The sequence below is a fragment of the Astatotilapia calliptera genome, chromosome 1 (genome assembly GCF_964374335.1).
Source record: "Astatotilapia calliptera chromosome 1, fAstCal68.1, whole genome shotgun sequence".
Classification (NCBI taxonomy): Eukaryota; Metazoa; Chordata; class Actinopteri; order Cichliformes; family Cichlidae; genus Astatotilapia; species Astatotilapia calliptera.
Window position 1 is genome coordinate 13708448 of NC_137422.1, and position 10152 is coordinate 13718599.

Consider the following 10152-nt stretch of genomic DNA (forward strand, 5'->3'; position numbering starts at 1 on the left):
TGCATTGTGATTCCTGCTTTAGGAGTTCTGCGTTCCCCTGCAGCCTTTCTCGACTGCTGCTTTAATTTTTGATGAATCTCGTAATAGCTGGAGCAGAATATATTGAGGAAGTGGCCTTTGTGTGCAGGGCGACAGGCATGTTGGAAGGAGGGCGCCGCACCATATGTTCCAAAGTGGAGATCAAATTGGCTTTGTCTTAAACGGAGAGAAATGTGCGAGAGTCCTGGAGGGAAGAAGAAGCGAAAAGAGTGGGGGGAGAACAACCCTCCCCCCTCATTTCCTCATCACCTCCAACAAAGCAAGGTATTAAAGAAACACCTGTGGTTTGAGTGATGAGAAATTCAGAGCTTTCCCTCTTCTTCCTCTCACCATAGACTCCCTCATCGCCCTCCCTCCAATCCCACTGCTGCTGCATCCCTTGCTGGCCTGGGGCATAATCTCTTCCCCAGACAAAAAAAAGAAAAAAATGAAAAGAAGAGATGCTGACATGTAATAAAGCAGGACTGATTCTGTTTGGGGCTGAGGCTGGCCGTGGTTGCTGCTGGAGCCTGGCTTGTTTCCTGCTTTTGGGTTGCAGAATGCTAAGAGAGCTGCTGGATATTTCAACTGTAGAAAGATGAGATTACTTGCTAACAGATGCCTGCTAATGAAGTGTCGACAGGCTGGGTGAAGGGGCCACACAAAGCTACTGTAGGAGACATGATTGAAGGGGGACGGACAAATTTGATGGAGAGAGGACTGATGGAAGCAAAGGGTGTTTGTGTGTGTGTGTGCACGTATATGTGCATGTGAGTTTTTGCAAGCTTCTGTTCTCCAAACCTCAGAACTTGCGCTGCACTCCATCACCAGGGGAACAGATAGCTTTTAGCAAGATACCCTGAGGTGGAAAAGACTGCTCAGCCTTCCTCTTTTTTCCTGCTCTCTCCTCTTTGATCTTTCTCCTTCGAAGCATTTTGTTTTTCTCTGGTAACCCAATGACACTTCCTTTTTTTTGCAAGGCAAGTATGAATTGAAATAAATTTCTCTCTCTGCTTATGCTGCTCCTGTGGACATAAACCTTTTCTATCCCGAGCAGTCAGTGCTGTCATTGAAACATATTACCTCTGTTTCCTACCCTGCACACACAGGAAGTGCTGAATTTTCAAGGCTGGAAATGAATAGCAGGGATCATTTCACGTTGGCAGTTTTTTTTTTTTTTTAACTTATCAGCCTTGTTTACCATTTCTATTGTTTCCCACAGCGAGCAGATCTGAGCTGGATGGCAAACATCAGAGACAAACCTAGTGGGTGATGAAACACAAGGACACACACAATGCGGCGTTGAGGAGGCAGGGTTGTGTGGTCTAGCGAGCTGTCTGAAAGAAAAGGTGAGGGATTTTTCTTCGTAATGAGAAAGGATGGATCCACTGAAGTGGGGTGGCTGGTGGGAGATGCAGGAGTGGGATTTGAAAAGGCGAGAAGGCACAGTGTTAGTACCCTGGACTGGCACATTTGCCAAAGAGCAGCTGCTTTTGAACTCTCCACCTGCCTGCCTAGATTGCTCACACTCTAGTCTTACATACAAACAGGAGGCTCCTCACCCACCAGAAGGTCAGCTCCCACACTGTCTCCCTCTGCTCCCTTTGTTCTTGGGAAATGAGGACCTAAGATCTTCTGCCTCCTCCTTTGTTAGTGAACAAATGTACCAAGAAACAGCCATTTTTGTGAGCAGGCACTGCCTCCTACTGCTCCAGATTACAGCTCATTAGCAGTAGCGGCAGAGAGACAGCCCACACCATGGCTCCCCTCTGATTCCCTCATTGTTTCCTATGATTCTGAAGCAGCATGCCACAGTGACAAAAATGCTGGAAGTTGTGAGGCTTATGAGGTTGGATAGCAGACAAAGACAGCAGCGAGGCACTTCACAGTTTGTCAGCTGATGTGATGAAATATTTGAGGGATGAAATGGCACAGGGCAGGAAATATAACGGCAGGGGGAGATGTTTCATGAATGACAAACTGACCTTCAGGTAGATGTCAAGGCCAGGAAAATGCTGAGGGTTACGAGGAGGTGTCGGGGGTGATGTAAATGGTCCAAAAGTTGAATAGGCTACAGCCTGTTGGCTCCTTTGGCAGTTCAGCTCTTGTGCATCTGCTTTAGTCTGTCTTTGTCTTTTGTTTGCAAGAATAAAACACGTTAAGAGCGCTTCTCTCAAACTGTCAGCTGTGCCAGGCAGTGCGTGGTAATTGCCATTGAAGGGCTTTGTGTTTCTGCACATTCACATTCATTATCTGTTTTCTCCTTCCTTCCTGTTTCACAGAAACTGGTGGAACTTGAGCACATCCCTCGAATGTTCCAGTCTCCTCGCTATCCTTGGAAAAGTTTTTGGCGAAGTTGTAAAAGGAAGCAGATGCCAGATGTGCACGCCATATGCTGGGGGTCTTAAATTAAGCCCTTTTCACTGGTTTGGTTTTTATTCTTTTTTGATGTGTAAAGTCTTGTAAATGTTCCTCTCTATTAGGTCACAGCAATCAACTCGAAATGAACTTGACTGTAGTTGGATGAGACAATACTGCATGAAATGAGTAGTAATGTAGTTCAGTGTTAATTCAATACAACTATTCATGTTAAACTCAAACTCATCAGTGAAAGATTTCTAGCACTGGTTTGCTTAATTCTGCCAAAAAAAAAGTAAAGCAATAAATCAGAGGCTGGAACTTTATAGATTAAAAACAAGATTATGGTGAGCGAGAATCGACTGCTCAGATTGGGTTCGATTTATATCTACTGCTTGTCGTCAGAGGAGTAGGCCTGAATCTACGCACGCGTGGATGTTTTACATCCCCTTCTGTCCACTGTGGCTCCTTCACTCGGGATAAGGCAGGGCGATAACAGTCTTGTAGGCAGTGGGGAATAATGCAAAATCAAACAAAACAAAAACCCGCACAAAACGTCTGGCAACGCTGCCTGAAGCTCCTCTCCTTCTGCTCTCTGTATCCCCAAATGACTTCTGACCCTGCAGTCAGAGGTCATTTGGGGTCATCTTGGAGAAGGAACCTCTGACAGGCCCTTTACCAAAATCTGGAATGTAAAGCATGTAATGCATCATTGCTAAGATCCTGAGATTCAGTGTTATCAGGCGTAAAACCGACCTAAGCATTTAATTGCAATATAAGGATTGTCTTGTCAGTACATTTGACTTAAATGTGTTGCAGACTACTTTCTTTATAAAGCAGATTGTAGCACTTTGATTATATATGAATGTATATAAGAGTACAGAAAGAGATGGATAATAAACATTTTAATTGTACTGGTGAAAAGTACAAATAAATCTTCAGGATGTGTGATTTCAATTTCTGTGTCCACAGAGAGCCCGGGATATGAAATATGCTGCCTGTGTCTCTGCCCTGTGGGTCACATTCATCTGTTAAAGGATGAATTATTTTTTTTCTCCTTCATCTCTTTTGTTTGGGTCTGCACTCGGGATAGGCTGACCACTATTACAGCACACAGCCACAGCTCAGTTGACCCTGAAAGAGCGAGCTTCACCTCACTATGGCTTTGCGGTCAACCCATTTTCGACCCGAGTGTTACAGCCTGCCTAATGCTGTGCTCATGAACCAAAACAATTCCACTTAATTCGTTTCTTTCATAGTTGAAAAAACTTGTACGGCTTCATGTCACTGCAAGGTCGGATAATAAAAATCAGAACAGAAGACCTTCAACAAGATCGAGGCAGCTTCAATCAAGAAGCTTTCGATGGCAGCCGTTCACTCTATAACTTTTGTATTTTCTTGACTGGTAATCCTGTTGGAAAACGTGCCGGCCATATAGCTGCTCAGAGCTCTGGTTCCACACCTACCCCATTCCCATCCATGACGTCCTGCAGCCTGCTCTATGTGCCACCGTGCCGTTGAGACTCACTCGGTCACAATCTCGACAGCTCCCATCTAAACAATGCTGTCGTCATTTGTCAAACCCCCCCCACCCCCCCGACCCCCTATCCGTCTCTTCTCCCTGCATGTGCGGGAGGAGCAGAGTGGGGCTGATGCTGAGGTGTGATAGGTCCCTGTCATGGCCTGTGCATTTGGGCGCACGCGCGTAGGCACGCGCACAGCTTGTGCGGTTGATGGAGATGGATGCCCTGTGCATTTGAGCATTCAGAGAGAGTGAGTGTGTGTGACAGACAGTCAATCAGCCTGTGATGAGAGGTAATCGCACAGTGGACAGATCAATTAGTTATTTTCTCAGGAGGCAAACAGAAGAAAAACACCACTGTTCTCCAGGTAAGTGATTTGCATTTCACTCCTCTTTCATCTCTCTCATCCTTCTTGTATATTTATCTTTCTGTTTTCTCCCGTCTCCCCCATTCCTCCCTTCTGTGTGCCTCCTTCAGTACCTCTCCACTCTGAATTTGGCTGTTTGGATGTTTATCTCTGCTCATTTCTCCTCCTGCCCCTCTCATAGGGAGGGAGGTGGAGATCCAGCTGATCAAGGCTGAGTAATGGTGTATGAACTCAGCCCTGTGAGCGATGAGAGCTCCACTTGGCTGGATCATTTATACCGGGCCTTGCAGAGAACAAACATGTATCTCAAAGCCATCAGAGACACTCCAAGGCTGGACTAAGTGTGATTACAGACAACTAAACTGCAAGAACAAGCTTTGACTACCTGAAGTGCAAAACTCAACTTTTCTCCTGCTTCACTTTTTTGATGAGAGCGAGCTTGAAACATGTGACGTTACATGGATGAAAACTCATGCACTTAAAAAGCTCAGTTTTCTTATGTTCTCTTGTTTTTTGGCTGCTCATTCAGCCAGTGTCAGCTCACATCAGCAGCTTGAATTGTTGGATTTAGAATTGCTGCATGTAGGTCATGTCTTGTTTTGTTTTTTGGGGTTTTTTTGTGTGTTTACTAGCTGTAGCAGCGGACATTCCCTGAGGTTGCAGAAATGTGGTACAGTCTCAGATCTTGCTGGAGATCGCTCCGTCCTTCACACCCACTTAGAGTCAGATTCAGTCAGTCCTTGTCAGAGTAATTTTATGCAACATTTTTTATTTACTGGGGTACCGCTCTGCTGAGTATCACAAAAAACAAAGTTAAAAACATAAACTTTTTTGTTTAGAAAGTGATGCAACCACTGCTGCCCTTCTCTTTGTGTCCATGCTCACATTAAAACCTTGTTGTATGCACATATTCATACATACATACAGCCAATAGCTTTTCACGAGTACAAAGAAAACTGTTCTGTCTCATTTCACAGTTAACTACCACACATCAGTCTATGTCCTCTTGCGTCAGCTGGCGTCGCTCAGACATCTTCAGTCCTTCGGGGCTGGTCCAGCATGCTCCATTCCTGTTTCCAGTCCTTCTTCTTCTTCTGTGTGCTGACAGGACCACCTGGTGCTGCTGCTGGTTGCCAGATTTTGGATTATCCTGCATAACAATGGGCTAAAGGACTGTTTGGATCAGTTCCACTCTCGAGCTGCCAGGGACCGCTCTGCCTCTTGCTCTTCAGTGACAGTGGCTGTCCTCCCTACCGTGCACACATGGATGCATGGCCACCGTGGGATGATACCCCCCACCCCCTACCCCACCGCCATCATCCACCCAACCACACACGCACATACACATAAACACACACACACATTCAAAAGGTTAATTAATGTGTCCATGTGTTTATGGCCATCCAGCAGTCTACAAGGGAGTCTGTGAGAGATTTGTGTACACATAAAAAATATGCACTAACGTTGCTAAGCTCACACATGACACCATTTGCACACTTGACAAGAGCGCTGAGAGACACAGGTGATTTCATGCGATAGAAATAATAAAATGAAAAAAAAAAGCTGGCAATAAAACCTGTCCTAAAATAATAAAAGCCTAATTTCACTACTGTGTTGTCTAAATAAGTGAATGCAAATATGCCTGTGACTGTTTCTGTGCAAATATGGGTGCTGTTTTTGTATAAAAAATTAAACAAACTGGATTTGATGGTTGTCTTTTCTCACACAGTGCTGTATACTGTACACTATATAAACGCTGTGACATCTCCTCAGCCTGAAGTGACACTGGCATATATGGTTTTAGGCATCCAAGCGGACTGTTACTGTATGATAGTCTAAAACAATATTTCTGAGATGGAACAGGCTCTAAGATCACACTACAACTGTCAGAGTCATGACCCAACTGGAATAGACTGAAGCCCATGAAATAGAACCAGCCTCTCACCGCCTGAACTGCGAACTAAATCTGTCACTCAAACTGCGAATGAAGACTCGAGAAAGTTAAGAGGAAAGAAGAGGAAAGAGATAACTGAACAAAGGTGAGAGGTTCCTGGAAACAGGATAAAGAACAAGAAAGAAACACATTTTTAAGCAGTGACAGCAGCTATGTCTTCAGCAATTCTAACTAGATAGTAAAAGCGAGGTGTTGAATGTAATTGGGACTTGATTACATTTTATTAACATAATGAGGAAACGTTTGTGACATTTTGCAAAGATCTTCATTATTCTTATATCAAAATATGAATTACAATAATAAGCTGACAATCACATCTTAGCCAAAGTTTTTGCCTAAAACTGCAGCCAGATTCTAAATGTAAACTCTTGTTGCTATACCTTATGTTTTATGTGTTGTGGAAGTTTTCCATTTAAATAAAGCCTGCAGACGAGCGGTGAGCGGTAGCTAACATTCTTTAATCAAAACACACAAAGAACAGACAACCAAGCTTGGTGGAGAGCCTATATGACCGCAGGGAAGATGGTCAGCAGAGTCTCACTGAGCCTAACATGGCTCTCAGTTAAGTACCTTCTCCAGGAACAAAAGGCAGTACACAGCTGTTTCACACCTTAAGGTTCACACTCCCTTGCTACCTCCCAGAGTCCTCGAAGAGACAAAAGACTCTTCCTGTGGAGCGACTATTTGCTGCGTTTTACAGAAGCTGCTGTTCCACCCCGTTGCATACTCAGTGGCATGGAGAAACAAGCAGGGTACGCATAGGCTATATGCACATCACAAAAAAATCAAGATGAGTCACTCTCCCATAAAATATCAATTTGAAATGAAAGTTTTCTTTCTTTTTGAAAGAAATTTGCCTCTATTCAGGTGGACTGACCTGAAGTCTTTGCAGCAAGTACTGATATTTAGCCATTCCCGATGAATTTGTAGTAGGGAGCAGCTTGTGGCCAGATGTCATGGGAACACCCTATTTCCCATTTGTTATTCGCACACAGAATAGAAACTGCAGGAATTAGAGGTTAATTATAATGGAGAAAGTTTGGGAGGGGGGAGGGAGGGTAAGAGAGAGAGAGCGACAGACAAATGGAGGAGCGTGGCGGGGAAAGTTAATTTTCATTGCTGTTCTTACTGTGTTGTGCTGCAACTGGTGATGAATGACAGACAGAGAGCTCTCAGCTGGAGGAAGGTGGCTAATGGAATTGTACTGCATCAGCCCCAAGATTCATGAGGGAAACACACTAGGTTACTATTAGTCTTTCTAAATGCCATGCCTTGTTAGGGACATCCTGCCTCATGCAGCGTGTGCAGGAAAAAAAAGCCCTTCCAAAAAGATTTGGATTTCATTCTCTGCTCATATTGCTTTGATTTGTTGTGACATTAGCTGCAAAGAAGGGAGCATTATGACTTCTTTTATTTCCAGCCCAAATATGTTGTTTTGGAGGGTGGTTGGGTTTCTACTTTAATGATGCAAGTCATATATGAGTTTCATACGGTTGATAATTACAAATATTGTGGGCAGACAGTGGGCAGGTGGAAGGTGAACTCGGAGAGTGTGGTGTGTGTGTGTTTATTGAGTTTAAGGTGTAATTCAACACTGATGATGTTCAGCAGAGCGTGAGACCCGGCCGAGATGAGAGTGCCTTCATATATTGCTTTCTCCTGGCTGCCTGTGGTTGTATCCTTCAAGGTGGACTCTGCTCAAGTGCACACTTCAACTGATGATAGCGCTTTCTTCAACACATGGTTTATAGCCTTATTGATTCACTGTTGTATTTAGTGTATTCAGTGCTGGAATTATGCACAGCTAGGCTAAATCAATGCACGCAGGCAGAGTGGATAAAGTCATCATATATAGTAGCATTGATTATTCCTATTAGATTTCTCCCTTCCTGCTTGACTCCCTCCCTTTATCCAACAGCCTACTGCTTCCCCAGTTTAATGAGTTGAGCACTGATAGGCAAATCATTATTCTGCACTGGGTAAGTCGAAGGAGACATCTTTTTCCAGGTGAGGATGGAAAAAAGCAAAGGAGGCTAAAAGCAAGACGGGGGAAAGGATCAGTTTATCATAAACGCTGAACTGAATCCAGTCTCTGGGTGTTTCAGAGTATGTCTTGGAATTTCCCATCCCCCACGCTATATTCTTCATTTTCCAGTCTGCAGCGCTAACTTCTTTAGAGAATATTATGGTCCCTTGCCATCAGGAAAGCCCATTACTCCATCGACAAAGCTTTATCTGTGGTGGTATAGCCTTACTTTTTATACTTTGCGTGCATGTGCGTGTGGGTGAGTATGGGCGTGTGTGCTCATGATAATGTAATCAGAAAGTTTGAAGTCATACAGGTTAACGTCTGGAACAACATCATTTATTGTTTGCTGGAATGGAAGCTCAAGAAAATGAGACCGGTTCAATGTCAGGATGAAAATTGAATCTGTTATGCCAGAGTAATTTTAATTGCACGCCTACTTTTTTAATCCATCTCTGTCCGCGGAGAAATTGTTAGTGTTCAACGATTCAGCAGAAATCCAGGATCACATTTAAAATATTTTTGAATGTTTTGTTTTTTTGGGGGGGTTTGTGTGCAAAAGTATGGTTACCAATTAAAACGTGTAACATACTGGGAAGATTATGGAACAGTGTTCATTTTGGGCACTGAATGCTTCCACTGGCATACAGAATCATGCACTGCAGATGCAGAAGTGCATTCTTTGTAATTGCTAGAAGGATGAACTCCTGCAACAAGATGGGACTTCTAAAACTGATTGGGGGCACTATGGTGGTAGATATATGCAGACATGCACTGACTCGGCAAAGTTTCTGCCTTATACCTTGAGAATCGATGTTTATAAATGGACAACCAGAGATTTCCTCAGAGCCAGAGGTTGAAGCCCTAGCACCCTCTATTGAATAGCTGACCATTCCTTCCCCACACTGTGAAAAATGTATGTAAAAAATTACAGTAAATAAATCTGAAATGGCAATGGCAAATGACTATTAAATCAAAAAGAGTAAATGATTGTAATATGTATGTTAAATTACTGTAAACAGACAAATAAATTATTTTTTTACAGTGTTAATATGTTGAAAACACATTAATTTACAGTAATAAAGCACATTGTCTTTCAAAACAGCCTGTTTCAGTTTAAGTGTTGTTTTCAATACATTGCATGCTTAAAAAATGTTTTGTCTCACTCACATTTCTTCTTGTTACATGTTGAAGCTCTGCTTGAAACCTTGCAAAATAGGCTTTTTTGGCCATTTTTCAAGTGGTCTTAAACTTTTGATTGGGACTGCATTTAGTTTCTTCTGAATAAATTAAGAATCCTTTGTCCTTTATCATTTTATATGTGAGATGGTATATTTGCTTGATCAAATGTATACATATCTATTTGTTTTTGAAATGGCCAGTTTGCTTTATTGTGCTTTGTATTTGCTTTCAGGCTAATAGAAAAGAATGCTAATCTGCACCGAGCGTGTGAAGAACAACATGCAAGTCCTCAAACACACTGGACCCAAAACCTGTTCCAGTTCCTCCAACACCATCAGAGACTGTTTCCCATGTTTAAAGCCCAATCAAGTCTGGTTAAAAAGAAACTTTGTCAACCACTGCAAGTATCAAGTGTTTTAAATTTTATTTGACTGTTTATTATGTACTTGTTTTTGGTTTTATTAAGTTTAATATTAATTATGTTAGTGCCTTTAGTCATTAATTGTATTATTTAATATTAACTGTTTAATTTAATCATTGTTTCTATTGGATTTTATTCGTGTTTCTAGCAAATTATAACAAAAAGTAAACGTATGTAAATTTTTATGCCAATCAGCTGTATTATCTTCATTACCTCATTTGTTTGACTTTAATTTTTTCGGGGACATTCTGGCTACAACAGCTGCCAGTAATTGAATGTAAATATGAACTTTTAAAATAAAAA

The 10152-nt window shown here is 42.4% G+C and overlaps 1 long non-coding RNA gene across 1 annotated transcript; it reads left to right on the plus strand.

Moving 5' to 3' along the window:
- The first annotated feature begins 487 nt into the window (after positions 1-487).
- LOC145429207 (uncharacterized) lies at positions 488-5974 on the plus strand. The gene is made up of 2 exons (XR_013909431.1): positions 488-1367; positions 2301-5974. It is a non-coding gene; the product is annotated as an uncharacterized LOC145429207 (long non-coding RNA).
- Positions 5975-10152: the final 4178 nt, after the last annotated feature.